We start from the raw sequence: 14,679 nt of genomic DNA, 5'->3' as shown, positions 1-14,679 counted from the left end.
TGATTTTATAGCCCTTTGGGCATAGTTCCAAATTGCTCTCCAGAATGGTTAAATCAGTATACAACTAGACATAAAACTTTTCCAGAAGACCTGTGTGACCTTAGGTGGGTCATTTTATTCTCTCTAGTACTCTATTTCCTCATCTATAAAGCAAGGGGATTGAAACAAATGATCTCTAAGGCTCTTTCTGGTTCTAACTCTATACCTGGACTTGGTGGTGAGCCTTTACTTAACCCCCAAAGTCCTTCTTCATGAGTTCAAAGTCCTGAGCTATAACTATGCCCCAGTAAAACCTACTTCTCCATACCCCTCCTCAATCCAGCTCTTCTGCCTTCAGATGTGCCTCATCCTGGATTCATTGACAAATATTGAGCCGTTTTTCAGGGTGTTCATTGGGATTGGTAGTGGACCAGAAGCAGGTTGGCAGAGAATTTTCACTCCTGGTGCAATCCCCTTACAAACTGGTATCATTTTTTTTCAAAAATCTGCTTCCCCTGCCTGCCTCATCTCCATCTACTTTCTTTTTTTAGTTTCTCCTCACTTAGAAAAATAAAATAGGATGGAACTAGCCCTCCTTGTTCTTAGAAGCCAGGGGCTGGTGCAGTTTGTTCCAAATGCTGGCAATCAGCCCTTTAGAGCTCCATCCCAAATGATAGTCATAGCGTGGGATGCTGTTGCAGTGTCTTAAAGAGGAGCCTTCATGCTTCAGACAGGACTGGGTAGGGTGGGGGTAGGGGGCTGCCAGCCCTAAGTCAGTCACCTTGCTCCCAGTGGCCTTCTAATTAGAGGCACGTGTACCACAAATGAGTCTTGGTCAGAGCTGCCATTTGAGCCCATAAAGTCTGTGCTCTCTGCCCCTCAATGCTGATCAGAGGTCCTTCTGTATCATCCCAAGAACCTGGTTTGTAGTGATCGAGGTATCACTTTTTGATAGGGTTAAGTAGGTCAGTCAATAGGTAGCTACACTCAGTCATCCTATTGTTGATTGGATTCTTGCCTTGTCCTCTGGCTTGACTCCTATCCTGGCTGGGGTTAGAATTGCTTGGGATTCTATAGTGAACATGAGAGTTGGGGAGGCCAAGGTACCCTGGTTCTTTTGCTCCTTCTTACCCACTAGAGATCCAGGTGAAAAAAGGGATAATTTTTGTGTTTATAGAAAAGAGCACTAGAAACCCTGCATATGTGAGAAAGGGTCACTGGGCTGGACTGAAATAATAATAGCATTAATAACAGACATTTATTTAGCATTGTAAACAAGGCAAAGTGCTTTTCATACATCTTCTCAGTGAGCAGCAGAACTCTTTCTGATTTTTGAGCATTTGTGGAGAACAAAAGTACCAGATGACTTGGGATGATGTCTCAGCGTTCAAAAAGGGGGGAGGCGGAAATCAGATTGATTTCAGGAACTAGGCAACAATGGATAGAATGAAGGAGTTGGAGGCAGAAAGACCTGAGTTTGAACCCCACCTCCAACGTGTACTAGCTGGGCCCCTGGGCAAGTCACTTAATCTTCTCTTAGCCTCAGTTTCCTCATCTGTAATATGGCATAAATGATAAGCACTTACTTCACAGGGTCACTGTGAGGATGGAATGATACACATGGGAAATGCCTCGAAAGCTCTCAAATGCTAAATCAGTGTTAGCGGTTGTTATTAGCTATAGATGGAAGAGCTTCAACATTGAACTTTAGGCAAAATTCTTGAAAGTAATGATTTGTCAGCACTTAGAAGACAAAGAGGCATACACCAAGAGTCAACCCAAGTATCAGTGGATGAATTGGTGTCAGCCTAAGGAGAGGTCTCTAGTGGTGGGGTTCAAGGCTTTCTCCTATTCAACAGTTTAATCAATGACTTGAATGAAAGTGAGGAAAGGAGGCCTCAGAGCTTTGCAGATTGAACAAAGCTGGTTGCTGGAAGGAGGGCAGTGACATATCTGGTGAGAGAATCAGAATCTCAGGTGGCTGGAAAGATGGGGAAAAACCAACAGGATGAAAATTGACAGGGATGAAGGTCTGCATTTAGTTGTTTTGTTTTGTTTTTTTTAAATCAGCTACCCAGATATAAGTTGGGGGGTGGTACATTCATTGAATAAAAACCAGGCAGAATTCAATGGAGGTGCTACAAAAGCTTGAAATCTTAAGGTGTGTTAATGACAGTATTCAAGCCCAGAGCTGGTAGCCTTCTGTCCCTTTGTCATCTGTACTGACCATATCAAGAGGACTCTGGTCCAGCTCTGCACACCAAGGAGAGAGCTGATGAACTGAAGCTTGCCCCGGGGGATGCCAGCTGAAGGATGGGAGGTCTGCAAGAATTGGCATAAGAAGAACAATTCAATCTACTGAGGATTTTTATCCTGAAAAAAGGAGGCTATGAGGTACCTGATTTTGCTCCTCAGACATATCAAGGGCTATCACACACCAGGAGGATTAAGCGTTTTCTTTGTTGCTTTCCATTTGGCCATCTGAAGCACCACAGAACGAAGAGGCATCCTGGTGGAGTGGAAGAAGTGCTAGATTTAGAGTCTGGGGATCTGGATTCAAATCCCAGCTCTTCTATTTAACTACTTGCAAGACCTTGGGCAATTCATTTAATTACCCTGGACCGAAGTTTCTCCATCTATAAGATGGGGAGATGGCTGAACTATATGACCTCGAAGATCTCTTCCGGCTCTATTACAGGAAGGCAGATTTCTGTCCAATTTAGAGAAGGGTTTTCTAAAAGTTAGAGCTGTCCAGCACTGGAAAATTATATCTTGCAAAGCAGTAGATCCCCATTACACAAAGTGTTTAAGCAGTCTGAACAATTGCCTATGTTGATGCTGAGGAACAGATTGCCAATTTGGGTGGGAAGTTCCTAGGATCTTGAACTGGAAGGGGCCTCTGAGGAGGGGACCTTAGACCACCCTCCTCGTTGTACAGGTGGGGTCTCGGAGGTCTGGGGAAGTAAAATGATTGGGCCAGGATCACACAGGTAGTAAGTGGCATTTGGTGGGATTTCAACCCAGCCCTTCTGACTCCAAAGCTAAGGATCTTTCCGCTGAACCAAACTGCCTCCCTTATATCCCAAGAATAAGTCTACGATAGCTGCACAGATGAACAAAATGGAACCATGGGGAAACCATTTGACCTTAACCCAGTGCAGCCCCAATTTCTAGGCTACTGCCTAGTTTGAAACTAAACAATCAGGAAGATTTCTTAGAAAAGCAAAAACGAAACAGTGAGGTGGGGGTGGGGAATATCATTGAACTTGGAGTCAGGCCCAGTCTCACCTCTACCTTTTACTAGCCATATGAATTGGAACAAATCATTTCACTTCTCTGAAACCCCTTTTCCTTATCTCTAAAATGGGTATAACTCGACTTGCTCTACTTACCTCTTCCTGAAGTTCTATCAAAGTGAGCTGTAACTGTTAGTATGAGCAGAGTCCTGAGTGGAATCAGAGGAACTTCATAAAACAGTCTCGGCTTTGCCCTTAAGGAACCCTAGGAAAAGCCAAGAACAACCTCAAATGAGGGGCGGTGATCTAAAGGAGTGGGAGAAGATGGATGGGGAAGTGAAGCTTAAAAGTATTCCTGGGGCAGCCAGGTGGTGTAGTGGATAGAGCTCTGGCCTTGGAGTCAGGAAGACCTGAGTTCAAATTTGGCCTCAGACACATGACACTTACTAGTTGTGTGACCCTGGGCAAGTCACTTAACCCCAATTGCCTCACCAAAAAAAAAAAAGTATTCCTGACTCTTCCTTGACATTACTCATCTGCAGAGCAGAGGTCCTGCCTGCCAGCATCCTCAAATAAGATAATATTTGTAAAGCACTCAGCTCAATACCTGGTGCATAGTATACACTATGTAGAATGCACATAGTAGATCCTTACTCTCCCTTCCTTTTGGGCAACTCATCACCTTCTGAATGTACTAGTAAGAACCAGAGCTTACATTGTACTTACATGACATACGTTATTTAAGTCCAGCTTTGGGCACCCCAATGAGGAAGATCTCAAAAACGATATTATCCATTTTTTCTCAGTTTGCAGCTAAGAAACCTGAGGCTAGAAAGGTTAGATAATTGTCCAAGGGAGTGTAAAAATGATGATTCCCATTCAACAGATGAGGAAACTGAGGCCCAGAGAGATTTAAGGACCTGCCCAAGGGGACAAAGCTAGTAAGTAGCAGAGGCTGTGTTATACCCCAGAGCTCTTGGCTCCCAGAACAGGACTTTCTGCTACACTACGTTAGCTTTTGCCGAAATCACAGAGTTTGAACCAGCAGCTGAAAGTGCTGGTCTGATCTGAGTTTTAATCTCACTTCCATCACTTACTAACTATGGGACATTTTAAGCTAACCTTTTTGAGCCTGGAACGGGGCTATTTAGACTTGAGAAAAGAAGACTTTAGGGGCAAAGGGTTTGTGACAGCTCTCTTCAGATGTCTGAAGGCCTTTCTTGTGGAAGATGAATTGGACCGCTTCTGCCACAGAGGGCAGAACAGGAATGATGGGTGAGAGTTGCAGATAGCTGGATTTAGGCTTGATGGAAGGAAGAACTTCTCAGGGCTGTCCCAAAGTGGGAATGAGCTGCCTTGGAAGGCAGCAATTTCCCCTTCAGTGGAGGGCTTCCAGCTTGGACGGAGTGACCACTTGCTGGGGTTGTTTTAGAGGGGATTCCTATATAAGTAAATGACTACAGAGGTCCCTTCCAGCTCTGAGATTCTGTAATTCTGTGTGGTTCAGTGAGGAGAAGAAAGTTGGGGAATGGGAGCTGTGAAGGACTATAGAATCCTAAATTTAGAGCAGGCAAGGACCTTAGGGGCAGCTAGGCGGTGCAATGGCTAGAACCCTGGACCTGGAGTCAGAAAGACCTGAGTTCAAAGGTGGCCTCAGACACTTATGACCTGTGTGACTCTGGGCAAGTCACTGAACCCTGTTTGCCTCAGTTTTCTCATCTCTAAAATGAGTTGTAGAAAGAAATAACAAACTACTCCAGTATCTCTGCCAAGAAAACCCTAAACGGGGTCACAAAGAGTCGGATGTAACTGAAAAGACTCCACAATAACGAGAAGGGCCTTAGAGTTCATTACATCCATTCTCCTTTACATACAATTGAGAAAACCGAGGATAAGACTTCAAATCCCAAGCTTTGCCCCAGACTTGGGACATGATTGGGCAGCACTCTGAGACCTAGCAGATTGATTGATTATCATTACTTAAAAAACAACAAAAACTCCATCCTGGAATCTGCTCAGCACACTCAAAAACTTGTTGTTTGTTGTACTCTGTAGTTTGCTTCCTGGAATTTTTGTTCTATTTTGAGATAAAAATCCCAGGTCTGCTGCCTACCTGCTACCTATGTGACCTATATGGAAGACTTGGGATTTGAACTCAGGGCCTCTGACTTCAAATATAGCACCCCACTGGAATTGTGTATGTGGGTTTAGGTGGGCCAAAGCAGTGGAAAATGGAGCCTGGGGAGCTTGGCTAAGTCTGGAGACATATCATTAGCAGCCTTGCCTTAGGAGGTAGAAACACCATGAGGCCTTGTTCAATGCATCTTAAAGACTTCACACTCCCCTTGGCCTGACTTCTCAGCCGAAATGGACTTATATATTTTTAATACAGTCCATTTGAGGCAGTCATGTTTTCAAAGGCTGATGTACTTGTAAGTACTTCCCATGCTCTCAGGTACAAAAAAAAATCCTTTTGTAGCTGAAATGCTGAACTCGGGGGGGACTTCACAGCCCCCTGCAGCTTTATCCAAGTGTCTGTGTGATCTGACTCCCACTTCGAAGAGTGAGACATCATGAGAGGTTTAAAATGGTGACCTTAACAAATGTATTAGAGAAAAGGTGGGGAGCCCAGAGGAGGAAAGGTGAAAGGGGCCTTTTTCCCCCTCTGCTGCTTTTCCCTGTTAGAGTGTCAATGTAGTCATAGCTTTTAAACAGCATTACCCACACTTGTCGTCCAAGATAAAATGTTATTAAGATTAAGTGCCGAGCAGGGAGCACTATTGGACTTCCCACTGTCATATTTCAGAGGCGGTGAGTGATGGCATTTCAGTGGCCCTGGCTCCTGAGCAGGGAAACAGCGTTATTACCATTAATAAGCCTGTAATGGGGGAGAGAAATTATAAACATTCCTGCAAGGAGCAGCCCTCTCACATTAATATTTTATGAGCATGGGGAGAGGGCTGCAACTGAATCTAAATGACAGCATTATATGTAACAATAATGTAAACATTCGTAATTGCACTAGGTTAGGGTGAAGAGGAGAAGGTGGCTGAGGTTGGTGGCGGTAGGCAGGTTTATCATCTAATCTAACAAGCATTTATTAAGCTCCTGTTATTTACCAAGCACTGAGCTTAATGTCAGAAATGCAAAGACAAATTAAATAGAAAAAAGAAAAGAACTTTTCCCTGGAGGAACTTGGGGAGTGGGGAGGGGGGAAGGGGGTTACAGTATGTGAATAGACACTCATATCCATGGTAATTTGAGGAGGGATTGAGTACTGACAAGTAGGGTCATACAAAGGTCCGTGAACAGAGCCCTGAAGGAATCAGAGGATTCTGAGAGGCAGAGGTGAGGAAGGTGTATGTTCTAGGCATAGGGGACATCATGTACAGAGGCATGAAGGTAGGAGATAGAACAATGTGCTCAGGGAGCAGCAAATGAGGAATTAGGCTAGAACATAAAATGCACGAAGAAATATAATACAAAAGGAATCTGGAAAGGTAGACTGGCTTACAATACCAAGCTGAGGAGTTGGTATTTTACCCTAAAAGCAAAAGGACCCAGTAAAGAGAATGGAATGAAATGGAATGAATGAGTGTAAGCCAGGAGTCCACCTAGGAGTCTGTGGTAGTATTTCAGATGAGACATGGCAACGGTCAAAACTAGGTGGCATCATATCATTGACGAGACCAGGAAAGAGATGAGATATCTTGTTGAGGTAAAATAGACAAGACCTGGAAATTGAGGGAGACGTAAAAGGTGAGGATGCCTTTCAAGTCTCAAACTCCAAGGTAACCAGAAGGCCAAAGTTACCCTCAGCAGGACAGGAGAAATGAGAGGGGATATACAAGATTGCCAAATGGATGTCCTGGACAAGTCATTTTACATCCCTAGGCCTCAGTTTTCTTTCTTTCTTTTGGCAAGGCAATTCAGGTTAAGTGACTTGCCCAGGGTCACACAGCTAGTAAGTATCTATGTCAAATATCTGGTCTGAGCCCGGATTTGAACTCAGGCCCTCCTGACTCCAGGGCCAGTGCCCCACCCACTGCACCACCTAGCTGCCCCTCAGTTTTCTTATCTGTACAGTTTTCCCTTCCACATCGTGCCCCTGTGATCAGGAAAATCCATGTAAAATTTTTTGGTCCTCCCTTCATACTGGAGAAAAAGTCTGAATTATTATGGTATTAAAAGATGAAATGTGTTGGTATTTTACAATAGTATACATATATTTTATGCATTTCTGAGTTTCTAAACTTTTTCTGTATCATCTTTTGGCTTTTACATATCATCTGTGGCTCCTATAAAATTCCCCCAAAATTCCCATTTAATTTCTTATGCCAACTCACGAAACATTGAAACCATGATGGAGAAAGTCTCAATGTGGAAAGTCATGATGTAGAAGGGATAACTGTATAATGATAGGTGATTGCTAAGGTCCTTCCCAGCTCTAACCTTCTGCAAGTCTGAGTCGGAGTCCTAAAACAGCTGGGCTGAAGGCAAGGGACACACCCTGTTCAATCCCATCTCCACATCCCTAGTCACAGTCCCCTTTCCTTCCTCCCCAGGCGTTGATGAAGCAGGTGGAAGATTATCTAGAATAATTTGACTTATTCTGATGGCTACAGAGGGCAGAATTAGAACCAGTGATGGGAAGTTACAGAGAGGCAAATTTGGGCTTCACATAAAGGAAAACTTAATAATAATTAGAACCTCTGCTCCCAGGAAATGTCTAGAAAAAAGAATGGGCTACCTCAGGGGCTAGTGAGTTCTCCACCCACTGGGGGTGCTTGGGCAGAGGCCGAGGAGCCATGCCCTGGGATTCTGTAGGGAGGATGCTGATCCAGGTGTGGCTGGGATGCCGAGGTCCCTTCATCATTCACTGAGATGCTGTGATCCTGGGCGCTGAGGTCCCGGGCCGATAACGTCTAGAAGGACCAGCAACACCTTCTCTCTGTGCTGGCAGCTGCAAGTCTTCTCTCCCTCCCCCTCCCCTCTGCCTCCATGATTTCCCTTTCCCTCTGCTCCTATTCATTATTCCTCTCTGCAGTTATGTTATTATTGGCCTCAGCAAAGAGTTTCAGGGGTGTCGTTTGTCTGAACAGCATTATGCAGAATTAAGTTCTAGGGTAATTTCTGATGCAAATAGATATCAGAAGAGAGAGGTTGTGAAGGAAGCCTAGCACACTCAGTTCTGTCTCCCCAGTGGTAGCATTTGAACACAAGTCCCTTTTCTCTCCAGGAGCTTTTATAATTGACTCTCCTTTGACTCTTCAGGAGTCTGGAGAGTTCATCTTATCCATACTCTGCCTTTGTCAGTGGAAAGTCCTAGACCCACAGCAGGTTAATATCAAAATCTCAGAAAGATGAGAATCAATCTCACACTCCCCTCACCCAGTCCTCCTCACTTCTGCTCCCAGGAAATGTCCACTAAGTTTTATGCTTTAGCATTTAAGGCTTCTTCTACCTGAAAGTTCTTGCTTTGTATAGCTTACATCCCTCCTGGGGAGGGAGTCAGAGCAAGGCTGATTTACAAAACAAAGTGATGCTTCAGAAAACCACATTTAAAACCACAAAAGAGGGGTAGTTAGGTGGCACAGTGGATAGATCACTGGCCCTAGAGTCAGGAGGACCTGAGTTCAAATCCGACCTCAGACACTTACCGGCTGTGTGACCCTGGGCAAGTCACTTAACCCCAGATGCATCCAGACAACAAGAAGACAAAACAGCTCTCAAGGTTGGGAGTCTGCTGTAATGTAGACAGTACATATTTGGTCTCCAATCTTGCCTCTCTTGGAGATTGCTCCCTCTTTGGCCAGCTTGCCACTGTCTGGTTTGGATTAGAAGATGCAGAAGAGGGGAGAAGCTCAACTGTTGATGTTTAAGTTCAGCCTAGAACTTTTCCAGAGAAGGAGAAAGATACCGGTGACCTTAGTGGTCCCTTCCTAGCACACACCAGAGTCAATGATGCCCAGTTACACGGCCAGGGGATTCTAAATGCTTGACATCTGTGTCCAGGGACTATAAGCCCTGCAGGCTCCTCCATCAAACTAGAAAACTTTTGAGTATGATCCCAGTGTAGATGCCACCCAAGGAGAGCTTTCAGGGGTGGGGAACCTGTGGCCTCGAGGCCACACGTGGCCTTCTAGGTCCTCGGGTGCAGCCTTTTGACTGAGTCCAAGTTTTACAGAACAAATCCTTTTGTTAAGGGGATTTGTTCTGTGAAGTTTGGATTCAGTCAAAGGGCAGCACTTGAGGCCCTAGAGGGCCACATGTGGCCTCGAGGCCACAGGTTCCCCTCCCCCCGGCCTTAGCTCATCTCCAGATGGCTGTCTCTGGAGGAGTTCATTTTTACAGCCACTATATGGAGTTCATGAAGATTATCTTTGAAAGGAAAGAAGGAAACAAACATTTATTAAGTGCCTACTATGTGCTAAATGTTTTACAAATATCATCTCATTTGATCATCACAACAACCCTAGGGGGTAGGTACTATTAATATATCAATTTTATTCTTGAAGCAATGGAGACAGAGGTTAAGTGACTTGCCCAGGGTCACACAGCTAGTAATGTCTGAGGCTGGATTTGAACTTCGGTCTTCCTGACTGCAGGCTCAGTGCTCTATCCATTGTGCCAACTACTTGCTTTGTGGAGGCTAAGAGAGCTGGAATTTGTGTTGTGGCAGAAGTGCTCCCAGTTAAAGTCATGGTGCCCCAGGCAGCCTTGACCAGGGCCCAGGTGCAGCTGACCCTTGGGGAGAATGGAGTGAGAAGCCCAGCCTAAGCTGGCTTAGGTTGGAAAGGGACAGGATGAAGTAGTGGAAAGATCACTGGACTTGGAGGCAGTCTAAAGACCTGGGTGTGGACACTTAACAAAAGCCTTTAAAAACGACACATTACATTTATATAACACTTCTGTTCTTTACTTCTTGCCTATTTCAATGCAGTTCAACAAGCATAGCGTGTTTGTGTGTATGTGTGTGTTCATGTATGTGCATGCGTGTGTGTGTGTGTGTGTGTGTGTGTGTGTATTGGAAACTAGAGATATATATTTTCATTCAAGCCCGTGAGCCTCACTTTCCCAATTTGTTAAATGGGGATAATAGCTTAAATGTATGTGCTGTTTCAAGGTTTACCATGAGCTTTCCTTACAACAACTGCCTAAGGTTGGGTACTTAGTATAAGTTTATTGTTCCCCCATCTTTTAGAAGAGAAAATTGAGACTCAGTTAAATGATCTTCCCAAGGTCACACAAGTATAAAGCCAGGATTTGAACTCAAGTCTGTGGACTTTAAGACCAGGGCTTTTTCCAGAATACCATGCTGCTTCAAATACTGTATCCTTTATGTTATGGGTTTGAAAATATTACAAGATAATGGATGTGACACTACTTTAAAATTGTTCGTAGGGATTAGAGCTGGAAAGATCCTTGGAAGTCATTGAGACCTTGAGAGTTAGTGAGCTGCCTGAGGACACTCAGGTGGTATGCAACAGAGCTAAGACTCAAACTGAAGCCTGCAACTCCGAACCTAAGGCCCTTTTCACAGTACTGTGCTATGTTATTCAAATGTCAGAGATGATTGTTGTCATTATGATTTATTGCAGCTTCATCCTTGCACTTTGTGGGATCTGGTTTCCCTCCCAGCTCCTGCCTCCCCTCCTTCCCTCCTCCTGTTCAGAAGGTTTAGGACCCTCTGTGAGGAAGATGGGAAGCAAGGAGTCAGGACTTCTGCTAAGTGAGGTGAGGCATCGGCATCCAGGCTGCATGGAAAGGACAGCAAATGCGCGGGCAGCCAGGGGACCCATCCTTCATGGATCAGGATGTCTCTGCCTGCCGCACATCCCTCTCCCTCTGCCAGCTGGTAGCGGTGGTTTCACATGCCACATTCCCTTCCTTAGTCACTGCTCCCCTCATCGACTCCACCTGCACCCATCAGTCTCCAGTCTGCTTTTTCTTCCTGCTTCCAGGGCTTCTGTTTTCTACTTCTCTGTCCCTGGCTACTTGGCTTTCTTTCTTCCAGGGAGGGTGTCTCAGATAGTCTTGATTCTTTGGGTGGGTTGTTGAGAGACGGGGCCAGGTTGGCTTGGCTCCTTTCAGCCCTCTCTTGACCTTTTCCCAATCCTTTTCACATCTTATGCAGACACAAGAAATGCCAATGCCTGCTTTGACCCACTGTGTATCTGGTGCAACATTCTATTTCTGAGAATATCATCAAGGCACAAACAGCAGCAAAGTTGGGTGAGATCCTAGGATTTAGAGCTGAAAGAGACTTTAGATCCTGTCCAGTCTCTAACCTCTCATTTTATAGCTGAGAAAACTGAGGCCTAGAAGGTTTAGGAGCAGCTAGGTGGCATAGATAGAACACTGGGCCTGGAGTCAGGAAGAGTTATCTTCCTGTGTTCAAATCTGGCCTCAGACACTGGTTCAGTGTGTGACCCTGGACAAGTCACTTAACCCCGTTTGCCTCAGTTTCCTCATCAGTAAAATGTTCTGGAGAAGGAAATGGCAAACCCCTCTAGTATCTTTGCCAAGGAAACCTCAAATGGAGTTACAAAGAGTCAGACATTACTGAAATGATTGAACAACAACCTCTTCCCAAATCTCTCTCTCTCTCTCTCTCTCTCTCTCTCTCTCTCTCTCTCTCTCTCTCTCTCTCTCACACACACACACACACACACACACACACACACATACACACACACGTTCTCTTATCTCAGAAGCAGGGGGTAGGGTCTGTTGGCCAAGCTGGGGTGGTGCCAAGGAGGCAGCAGGTGCCTTTCAGAAGGAGAGCTACACATACAGGAAGAGTAGGTAGCATGAGACCATGGAAGAATGCCTTGAATCTGAAGTCATAGGACTTGATTTTGAATTCCAGCCCTGATATTTGGTGCCCATGTGACCTTGAAAAAGTCACTTAGCCTCGGTCTTAATTTCCTTATCTGTAAAAGGGATAGAGTTGGCCTAGATACCCTTTGAAGTCCCTTCTAACTGCAGACCTGTAATTCAGCGGGGTTATTTCACAAGCTTACCTCTATGAATTTAGAACCACACTGAAGTTCCTGCAACTTTGTAAAAATGCCTATCCCACCCACTGCTAATACAGATATTCCAGAGTTAACGCTTCATTCCTTTGGTTCGAGATTTGGATGCAAGGGGAGTAACACTTTAAACCGCTATCAATGACTTCCACTTCCCTATTAATGACTTTATCAGATGCCTCTCTCGAGGATAGGCAGGATTGTAGGATCATCAGGATTTTAGAGCTAGATTTTAGAGAGCTCATCCATAAAATGAAGGAGTTGAACCAGATGACTTTTTTAAAAAAAATTGTATTTGTATTTATTTCATTAAATATTTCCTAATTTTTTAAATTTAAACATTCATTTAAAAATATTTAGAGTTCCAAATTCTCTCTCCCCCACTCTTTGAAGAGGCAAGCAATGTGGTATAACATACATATGAAGTCATGCACAATGTATTTCTATATTAGCCTGTTGCAAAAGAAAACACATGTAAAAAAACCCAAGAAAAATAAAGTTAAAAAAGCGTGCTTCAACATGCACTCAGAGCTCATCAGTTCTCTCTCTGGAGGTGGGCAGCACTTTTCATCATGGGTCCTTTGGAATTGTCTTGGATCATTGTCTTGATAAAAATTGCTAAGTCTTTCACAGTTGAATATAGCTGTTACTGTGTACAGTTGAACTAGATGATTTCTAAAGTTTCTTCCAGCTTTGAATCCATGATCCATGATTCTATGATACCATAAAGGTAATCTAATACATCTCCTTAATTTGACAGAAGAGAGAACATAGGTCTAAGAAGTCAAGTGACTTCTCTGTATCACATGGATAACAAGTGGCAAACCTGGGATTCAAACCCAGGTCATTTTATTTCAAGTCTCATATTCTTTCCATGGTAAAGTTTCTCAAGGAGAAACCTTGAGGATATGGAGTAATTTCAGGAAGTGTGAGAGACAGGGAAAGGTGCTGATTGGGGGATGGGGGGGAGAAGGAGGCTGAGTGGGAAGAAATGGAGGGAGGCAGAAAAGACAATCCAATTCAACAAGCATTTCTTAAGAGGCACCATGCTAAGCATTAAGAATCCAAAGACAAAAACAAAAAAAGTCTCTGTCCTCAAGGAGCTTACATTCTGTTGTCCTGCTTTATGCTTTGAAGGGGGTTATGGAAGTGGTAAATGGGTAAGGTAAAGACTGAAGAAGGAAGCTGGGGCTTAACACTAGGCCCCCTGCAATTAAGCCTGCTGAGCTCTGGTCAGGAACTGCACTAAGTCCATCACAATCCCAACAGTTCATCAATAGTATTAACGTACAAGAGCCTGGATTCCAGCCCAAGCTTAGCCCCTGCCTGTCCTGGCCTAGCCTTTTTCTTCAGGAAAGATGTTTGGGTATTGATCTGGGACAGTGGCCGAGAGACCTAAATCAGAAAAAGTGGCTCAGATAGGTCAATTGTGGCCTTGGCTCTATATGGAATTTCCTCTTCCCTCCATTACCTCTGGCATGTACTGTCCAGCTCTTGGTTTGAAAGGTGCTGGGGGCTCATGTCTGGAACATTTGGAAGGGAACCATGGCAAAGCAGGATTTCACATTCCCAGTATCCCAGGACACTCGTAGGCTAAGGAATAAGAATAACCCACTAATTTAGTCTACTCTGGGATCACTTTTTCCAGTGGAAGTTTTTTTTCCCTTATATTAAGCCTTAAATCTTGTTATCTATAGTTGTTTGTTGTTCAGTCATGTCCAACTCCCTGTGACCCCATTTGGGGTTTTCTTGGCAAAGATACTGAAGTGGTTTGCCATTTCCCTCTCCAGTTCATTTTCCAGATGAGGAAACTGAGGCAAGCAGAGTTAAGTGACTTGCCCAAAGTCACTTAACAGCTAATAAGTGGCTGAGGCCAGGTTTGAAGTCAGGAAGACTCATCTCCCTGACTCCAGGCCTGGGTCTTTATCCACTTCACCACCTAGTTGCCCCTACAATGTCTAAAACTCTGCAACTTCCACTCATCAATCCTACTTCTGCACTCTGTTACCAAATGGGGAAAAATTCTAATCCCTTTTCCAAATGACTGCTTGTCAATACTTGACTAGCCAACGAGTGTTGCTTCTCCCTCCCATATCCCTTCTCTTCTCCTCTTGGCCAGGCTAAATGTCCGAAGTCCTTTCTGAAGGTCTTTATGTGGAGTGATCTCACTGCCCTTCACCACCCTAGCTGTCCTTCTCAAGATCCACTCCAGCTTATCAACATTCTTCTAAAACAGGGCGCCTATTGTCCATACAAAGCAGTACAGATGTGTCTAACCAGATGGAGTAAAGTGTGACTATCACCTGCCTTATTCTGGATGTGATGTCTGTATTAATTCAGGACAGGAATATTTTACCTTTTTGGCCACTTTATCTCACTGCAGACTCATATGAAACTTGCAAACCACTGGCAAGCCCAGATTGTTTTTT

The 14,679-nt window shown here is 44.3% G+C and overlaps 2 protein-coding genes across 2 annotated transcripts in view; both read left to right on the top strand.

Annotated features, from left to right (window-relative positions):
* FXYD2 (FXYD domain containing ion transport regulator 2) overlaps positions 1-760 on the top strand; it is a 184,370-nt gene extending 183,610 nt beyond the window's left edge. Inside the window, exon 7 of the mRNA XM_078156874.1 lies at positions 751-760. The gene's annotated coding sequence lies outside the window, so the exon portion shown is untranslated. The remainder of the gene's footprint in view (positions 1-750) is intronic.
* Positions 1-14,679, top strand: part of DSCAML1 (DS cell adhesion molecule like 1) — a 519,489-nt gene that overhangs the window by 130,688 nt on the left and 374,122 nt on the right.

This window comes from Phascolarctos cinereus, unplaced genomic scaffold (assembly GCF_003287225.1).
Source record: "Phascolarctos cinereus isolate Bilbo 61053 unplaced genomic scaffold, phaCin_HiC Scaffold_726;HRSCAF=1367, whole genome shotgun sequence".
Classification (NCBI taxonomy): domain Eukaryota; kingdom Metazoa; phylum Chordata; class Mammalia; order Diprotodontia; family Phascolarctidae; genus Phascolarctos; species Phascolarctos cinereus.
This window is presented reverse-complemented; position numbering and strand designations above follow the sequence as displayed.